Genomic DNA, 8992 nt, shown 5'->3' with positions numbered 1-8992 from the left:
ATCGTTGGGAGGGGTCCCGAGGGCCACCCCCAGGAATGGTGGCACCCAGTGTCTTTGCCAAAGGTGTTATGCATGGCCAAAGTTTATAATCACAGGGCATGAAATTTTGCATAGTGGTATATGTTCACCCCCACCATGTTTTGGAAAGGGTGAAACCACCCAGGGTCGCCCCTCATGGGGGAAGGGGCCGCCCCCTGATGTCCTGGCAAAGCCATTATGCATGGCCAAAAAATTTATCCTAGGGACACCAAATTTTGCAAATTGGTAAACACTTACCCTGGCCACATTATAAGCAGGGTGGGACCCCAGTGATCACCCCCCACCAGAACGGGAGGGGGATATTCCTTTTTTTTTTTTTTAACTTAACCCCTATGTGCTAGTTGACGTGTATAACCATTACGATTTTGGGCGCGGAGCAACGCCGGTTGATGTATATAGACACAAGTGTCTTCAAACCACCCTTTGAAATTTAACTCATCCTTACTAATCGACGGGACCACTTGGAGGCGTGGGGATACTTTCATTTAAAAGACGAAGAATTGATGAGTCTTATGTAGCTTTAATTTTTTCTCTTGCTTTTATAGTTTGGCAGATATTGGGGTTTGAAGTACGGGTATTTTTTTCCATCACGGATATCCCTCGTAGGGAGGAGGGTGCAACATTGGAAAATTCCCGGCGTGTAGGCGTTAAGGACATGAAATTGTACACCACAGTAGATCTTTACTGGGGCCACATTTTAGACGGGGGGGGGGGCAGGGCAGGGGTAAGTGGACACCAAATTTTGCAGACTGACTTACCCTTGCCACATTTTAAGTAGGGTGGGACCACAATGGTCATCCCCCACCAGAAGGGGAGGGGGATATTCCACTTCTTTTCTATTTTAACTTAAGGACATGCAATTGTACACTACAGTAGATCTATACTGGGGCAACGTTTTAGGCAGGGGAGGGCAAGGCAGGGGTCCTGGCCAAAGTCTTTATGCAGTCATGGTTTTTAACCTTGGAGAGTGAAATTTTACAGACTGGTAGACGTTTGTCCCAGCCGCTTTTTAGGCAGAGATGGACCTCAACGGGGGAACTTCCCCCTTGATGCACAACACCATAGTTTTTATGTAGACACCTTTTTTTGCACAATAATAGGCCTTGATCCAGACCACACTTTGTAGAGGATGACCATTGGGATTTGCCTCTTCTTCTCTATCCTAAATAATTATTTCATCACTCTCACAATGTTGCAGGGTTGGATATGGCTATCAAAGGTATCCTTTGTCTTTTTATTTTGTTTTCATATATTTATTTATCATTACAATACTATTTTTTCAGGTGTGCCAAGGAAAGCACCAGAGCCGGGATGTAGTAGTCAGACTGATGATTCACAAATAAAAGTACAATCAAATTCTAATCATAACCAAGATTATTCCGCACGGGAACAACAATGGAAGATGAGTGCAGAATTTTCCCATTTCCCTTGTGCTTCTTGAAAAAAAAAAAAAGAAAAATGTTGATGGAGAGATGCCCTGTGGAGGCACAGATATGACTGGATGGTGGAGCTGCTCAGTTGTACAAACATCCCTCGGCTTCCTCCCTATCCCCAAAAGGAAGTGGTAAAATACAGGAGATGAGTAGGTTCAACCTGCAGTCCACTGGGTTTCACTTTCAGATTAATCTGGGGCTACAACTAATACTGCTACTACCATTACTTCCTACAAAACTTGTTCGGCCAGACAGACTGGAGTCACTCAGCAACAACAACAACAACAAATTTAGGTCACGAGAAGAAGGTGATCATGTGAGACTACGAGCTTTTTCTGACTTGATAACCCCCAACGTTTATCAGCTCAGTTTTTTTTTTTTAATGAAAGGAAGAAGGAACCAAAGGCCAAATCCCTGCAAGATTATTCCTTCCAAGAAAAAACAAAACAAAATAACAGAGAGCTAAATTCAAGGTCCGATCATTTTGCGATGCTTGGACACACTAAATTTAAAAGACTGGAGGCCATAAGCAGTAGGAAATCCAGATAAAGAAAGATAGTTCCAGAGCTGACCTGTTGTATACATGAAGGACTGGGAATTGTGGTAAACTCTTGCATTAGAGAGTTGGACAGAAGGAATGAAAGTTTGCTGCTAGACGAGTGCAAAGCACCCACAGTAGTGGTGGAGGGATGCAAGCAGAGTTTAGAGGAGCAATGACCATTGAAGTAGCAATAGAAAAGAAGTAAAGATGCAACAGTGAGACGAAGAGACAGAGGTTGAAGGGAGACAGTAAGAGGAGAAAACTTAATGAGATGAAAAGCCATTAACTCCACCTTGATGAGAAGAGCTGTACGTAGGGAGCCTCCCCACACATGAGAGTTATACTCTACACAGGTGCAAGTAAAACCTCTATATAAAATGAATAACTGTGCAGGGGTAAAGAAGACACGGAGTCAGCTTAGCACACATAATCTCTTGGAAGCAGCTTTTACAAGAGAAGTAATATAATCTTTCCAAGATAAATTCCGAGGAAATGAAAGTCCATGTATGTTCAATAATGAACCATGATTGAGCTGGATATTGTTAAAAAATAGAAGATACTCCTGAGGAAAATTTTGATAAGTCAAAAGATGTAAGAACTGAGGTTTTGGTGAATTAAAAACAAGATTACTTTTACTCCAGTCAGGGATATGAAGCAAGTCAGACATTAGGTGTGCTATAGCCTCATCTCTTATTCGTTGGAGTAACCGATTCGATGGACGCTGGGGGAAGTAAACGAAAAGGTGAAGGTTGGAGTCATCAGCATATGAGTGGATAGGATTAGATGTACACCTTAGAAGGTCACTGATGAATAGAAGGAAGTGAGTTGGTGATAGGACAGATTCCTGAGGAACACCACTATTGATAGCTCTAGGAGAAGAATGGTGGCCGTCTACAACAACAACTATAGAATGACCAGAAAGGAAGCTAAAGATGAAGGCACAGATCAGATAGAATGACAGAAACCATAAGGGGATAGTCTGAAAATGAAAGATTTATGCCAGACTCGACTGAAAGCCTTTGAGACGTCAGGTGTAATGGCAAAGCTTTCGCCAAAGTTCCGAAAAGAGGATGAACAGGGGTCTGAAAGGAAGGTGGGAAGATCACAAGCGGAGGGTCCCTGACGGTATCCATACTGAATATCGGAAAGAATGTTATGGGAGGAAAAATGCCTTTTTTTTTTTTTTTAAGAATAGATTTAAAAACTTTAGAAATACAGGATGTTAAAGCAATTAGAAGCTAGTTAGAGGACTGGGAATGATCACCCTTCTTAGGGACTGGCTAAATGAGGACAAAATTCCTTCAAGAAGGAAAGGCACAAGTTGACAAACAAAGGCAAGAGTTTACCTAGGCAGAGTGTAAGCACAGAACTACAGTTCTTGATGACAACAGTAGAGACCCCATAGGTCCATATGCCTTGTTAGCATTGAGGCTTGTGATGGCAGAAAATACATCAGTTGAAGACATTTTAATATCAGTGATGAGGAAGCCAGTGGATGCAAGTGATGGAGGAATAGCACCGGAATCATCTAAGGTGGAATTGGAGGAGAAAGATAGTGACCAAGTGTAGTACTCTGGAGGGTTTATTTGAATAGCAACCAAGGAGACCTATTCATTCCTCTTAATGAAAGCGCTCTTGAATTCATGCTATCACTGTTTAATATTCAAGATGTGGGCGTTGTCCAGCTCCACCAGGTGAAAGCAAACCAACTATAGTAAATCTGGCCACAGCTTCCATACCCCCGGGGTGTGCTCACCAGAGTTTGGGAACGGTTGACTTTGTAAAGGAGTTCATGATAGGAGATTTCAACCTAACTGATTTTTAAGAAATATTTTAACATCATACTGTCTAGTATTGACAAGGTTTTGAAACAGAGCAGAGCAGTAAGTGAAGCTAGATTCCAAACCAATATACAGGTACAGGGTGGTCCGTAAATGGCACTCCATTTAAATCTCAGCTGGTGGCATCTTATGTGTTGCAGGAACGGCTCAGTCTGCTGGTGTGGACGTGGGTGTGACAGTGGGAGTAGGATATGAATGGTGATGCAGAACGGACTTGGGAAACACTAAATGAGCCGTCCTCGCAACACGCAAGATGTCTCACGGCGGACTGGAAGAGAAGAATTATATATTGACCACCTTGTATTACTGCCACTTAGCACTATTTCATGAAGCTCTGACATAATTTAAAAACTTTGACGGGGATAATGAGGCAAACGTCAAACTTTATCTTTGTATTGTAATAGAGTAGTTCTCAGAGAGATAAAAGTGTTATAACCAGCAAGTTTAGTCAACGGCTGAAGAATGCACAAATCAGATTCTTAGCTAATTAATATAGGTACTCATTTAAGGTCACGCCTCAGATGCATTATTTCATTTCTGTCGATTACTTTAGCAAGATCTTAATACGTTATAATACCCTTTTGAGGCATCGTAGAAAAAAACTACTGTTTTTACTCTAACTTGGCCTAATATTGCCCTGTCCCCCACCTCTCTCTCTCTCTCTCTCTCTCTCTCTCTCTCTCTCTCTCTCTCTCTCTCTCTCTCTCTCTCTCCAGAAAGTATCGCGCAGGAGGGAGGTGATAATATTCTAAAGGATCAACATAGCTCGTTATGTCCCAGGGAGATTAATCTGTTACCCTCTGAATATTTATAACAAAGCTGTCAAGGAAGCATCACACACAGGCAATATAAAGTGTCCTCATAAAAGCAGGTTTAGCAACGTGGGGTAGATTCATCGGGCATTTAGTAATAGCCATCGCCTGTGGTGTCACATAATTTCGCGGGAAGTGTACACCAGCACTTTTTTAATCAAGTGTGCATCAATCACATGGCCTAATATATTCTGGGATACGGTAGTTCACACTCGGTCCCCAACACCTTGCCAGCAGCAGCAGCAGCAGCTATAACAGCAGCAGCAGCAGCAATAGCAGCAGCAGCAATAGCAGCAGCAGCAGCAGCAGCAGCAATAGCAGCAGCAGCAGCAATAGCAGCAACAGCAGCAATAGAAGCAGCAGCAATAGCAGCAGCAAAAGCAGCAGCAGCAATAGCAGCAGCAGCAGCAATAGCAGCAATAGCAGCAGTAGCAGCAATAGCAGCAGCAGCAGCAATAGCAGCAGCAGCAGCAATAGCAGCAGCAGCAGCAGCAATAGCAGCAGCAGCAATAGCAGCAGCAGCAATAGCAGCAGCAGCAACAATAGCAGCAGCAGCAACAGCAGCAGCAATAGCAGCAGCAGCAGCAATAGCAGCAGCAGCAGCAGCAGCAGCAGCAATAGCAGCAGCAGCAGCAGCAGCAGCAGCAGCAATAGCAGCAGCAGCAGCAGCAGCAATAGCAGCAGCAGCAGCAGCAGCAGCAATAGCAGCAGCAGCAGCAGCAATAGCAGCAGCAGCAGCAGCAGCAATAGCAGCAGCAGCAGCAGCAGCAGCAGCAGCAGCAGCAATAGCAGCAGCAGCAGCAGCAGCAGCAATAGCAGCAGCAGAAGCAACAGCAGCAGCAGCAATAGCAGCAGCAGCAGCAATAGCAGCAGCAGCAGCAATAGCAGCAGCAGCAGCAGTAGCAGTAGCAGCAGCAGTAGCAATAGCAGCAGCAGCAACAATAGCAGCAGCAGCAGCAATAGCAGCAGCAGCAGCAATAGCAGCAGCAGCAATAATAGCAGCAGCTGCAGCAATAGCAGCAGCAGCAACAATAGCAGCAGCTGCAGCAATAGCAGCAGCAGCAACAATAGCAGCAGCTGCAGCAATAGCAGCAGCAGCAACAATAGCAGCAGCTGCAGCAATAGCAGCAGCAGCAACAATAGCAGCAGCTGCAGCAATAGCAGCAGCAGCAGCAATAGCAGTAGCAGCAATAGCAGCAGCAGCAGCAGCAATAGCAGCAGCAGCAGCAGCAGCAGCAGCAGCAGCAGCAGCAGCAATAGCAGCAGCAGCAGCAGCAGCAATAGCAGCAGCAGCAGCAGCAGCAATAGCAGCAGCAGCAATAGCAGCAGCAGCAATAGCAGCAGCAGCAATAGCAGCAGCAGCAGCAGCAGCAGCAATAGCAGCAGCAGAAGCAACAGCAGCAGCAGAAGCAACAGCAGCAGCAGCAATAGCAGCAGCAGCAGCAATAGCAGCAGCAGCAGCAATAGCAGCAGCAGCAGCAATAGCAGCAGCAGCAGCAGTAGCAGCAGCAGTAGCAATAGCAGCAGCAGCAATAATAGCAGCAGCAGCAGCAATAGCAGCAGCAGCAATAATAGCAGCAGCTGCAGCAATAGCAGCAGCAGCAACAATAGCAGCAGCTGCAGCAATAGCAGCAGCAGCAACAATAGCAGCAGCTGCAGCAATAGCAGCAGCAGCAACAATAGCAGCAGCAGCAACAATAGCAGCAGCTGCAGCAATAGCAGCAGCAGCAACAATAGCAGCAGCTGCAGCAATAGCAGCAGCAGCAGCAGCAATAGCAGCAGCAGCAGCAGCAGCAATAGCAGCAGCAGCAGCAGCAGCAGCAATAGCAGCAGCAGCAGCAGCAGCAATAGCAGCAGCAGCAGCAGCAGCAATAGCAGCAGCAGCAGCAGCAGCAGCAGCAGCAATAGCAGCAGCAGCAGCAGCAGCAGCAATAGCAGCAGCAGAAGCAACAGCAGCAGCAGCAATAGCAGCAGCAGCAGCAATAGCAGCAGCAGCAGCAATAGCAGCAGCAGCAGCAATAGCAGCAGCAGCAGCAGTAGCAGTAGCAGCAGCAGTAGCAATAGCAGCAGCAGCAACAATAGCAGCAGCAGCAGCAATAGCAGCAGCAGCAATAATAGCAGCAGCTGCAGCAATAGCAGCAGCTGCAGCAATAGCAGCAGCAGCAACAATAGCAGCAGCTGCAGCAATAGCAGCAGCAGCAACAATAGCAGCAGCTGCAGCAATAGCAGCAGCAGCAACAATAGCAGCAGCTGCAGCAATAGCAGCAGCAGCAGCAATAGCAGTAGCAGCAATAGCAGCAGCAGCAGCAGCAGCAGCAGCAGCAGCAGCAGCAATAGCAGCAGCAGCAATAGCAGCAACAGCAGCAATAGAAGCAGCAGCAATAGCAGCAGCAATAGCAGCAGCAGCAATAGCAGCAGCAGCAGCAATAGCAGCAATAGCAGCAGTAGCAGCAATAGCAGCAGCAGCAGCAATAGCAGCAGCAGCAGCAATAGCAGCAGCAGCAATAGCAGCAGCAGCAACAATAGCAGCAAGAGCAATAGCAGCAACAGCAGCAGCAATAGCAGCAGCAGCAGCAATAGCAGCAGCAGCAGCAGTAGCAGCAGCAGTAGCAATAGCAGCAGCAGCAACAATAGCAGCAGCAGCAGCAATAGCAGCAGCAGCAGCAATAATAGCAGCAGCTGCAGCAATAGCAGCAGCAGCAACAATAGCAGCAGCTGCAGCAATAGCAGCAGCAGCAACAATAGCAGCAGCTGCAGCAATAGCAGCAGCAGCAACAATAGCAGCAGCTGCAGCAATAGCAGCAGCAGCAACAATAGCAGCAGCTGCAGCAATAGCAACAGCAGCAGCAATAGCAGTAGCAGCAATAGCAGCAGCAGCAGCAGCAATAGCAGCAGCAGCAGCAATAGCAGCAACAGCAGCAAAAGCAGCAGCAGCAATAGCAGCAGCAGCAATAGCAGCAGCAGCAGCAGCAGCAATAGCAGCAGCAATAGCAGCAGCAGCAGTAGTAGTAGTAGTAGCAGTAGTAATAGTAGTAGTGGTTGTAGTAGTAGTAGTAGTTGTTGTTCCCTAGGCAGTCTGGCCGAACAGCCCCGAGTCCCTTAGGAAGGCCATGGCCGAGACCGGGCTTTCCCACAGAGCTCTCAAAGAGTGTATGTTGTGTTGTTGGCGTAGGTGATTGTGTGCAATGCAGTCTTCCATAATGTGCTTAATAGTATGGGGTGCTGTGTTGCATCTTGGACAGGCATCAGCAACAGAGTCATCCAGCCTCTTCTGGTAGCTTAATAGTGCTGGATGGTGCCCACATCTCAGCCTGGTCAGGTGGACCCTGTCCTCGTGAGGAAGATAGGATTCAGAAGGGTGGATGTCAGGAGGCCGTGCATGCAGCTGTGTGTTGTCTTTAAGTGGCTGAATGAAGCGGCGAGTGATCTGAGTGTGGATATGATTCTGGAAGCTGGTCTGAGGTGGGCGAGGGGGGAGAGATGACAGTATTTGTTCTTACCTTACCTAATTGTTCTTACCTAATTGTATCTTTACAGGAATGAGTCAAGCTCGTACTGTCCCGTGTCTTAAACCATATTTATCGTCCATATCCTTAAATTTGCGAATTGTTTTGGCACACACTATTTCATTCGGTAGTGCATTCCATTGATCAATTGCTCTGCTTGGGAAACTGAATTTCCTTACGTCTTTATCACCTCTCTTCTTATGCAGTTTTTTGCAGTGTCCTCTTGATGATGCTTCTCCATATGTTAAGTAACATTTATGTCTATTTTCTCCTTCCCTGATATACACTTATATAGCATTATCATGTCACCTCTTTTCCTTCTCTCCTGTAGTGTTGGTAGATTCAGTTTATTTAGTCTTTCTTCGTAGCTTACGTCCCTTAAGCATGGTATCCATCTTGTAGCGGCCCTTTGAACTTTTTCAATCTTGTCTAAATGTTTTTTGAGATGAGGACTCCAGACTACTGATGCATATTCCAGGGTTGGTCTAATGAATGATGTTATTATCCTTCTTAGCATGTCTTCATTTATGTATGTGAATGCTATTCTCATATTTGCAAGCAGTGTATACATGTTCCGTACCTTCTCGCTGATGTGGTCAGCCGGAGATAGTCTGTTATTGATAATCACACCTAGGTCTTTCTCTCTTTCTGATGTGTATAGGGTTTTATTTCCTAACTTATAATCCCAATCAGGTCTTTTTCCACTTTTACCAAACTTGATTACATGACACTTGTCCACATTGAATTCCATTTCTCATGTACTACTCCATTCATGAAGTTTATTTAATTCTTCTTGTAGCTCCCTACAAGAGTCTGTGCT

This window comes from Coenobita brevimanus, chromosome 39 (genome assembly GCF_032717465.1).
Source record: "Coenobita brevimanus isolate Jiangsu-jjx chromosome 39, ASM3271746v2, whole genome shotgun sequence".
In the NCBI taxonomy this organism is placed as follows: Eukaryota; Metazoa; Arthropoda; class Malacostraca; order Decapoda; family Coenobitidae; genus Coenobita; species Coenobita brevimanus.
The sequence above is the reverse complement of the archived record's forward strand: the minus strand, read 5'-3'. Positions refer to the sequence as shown.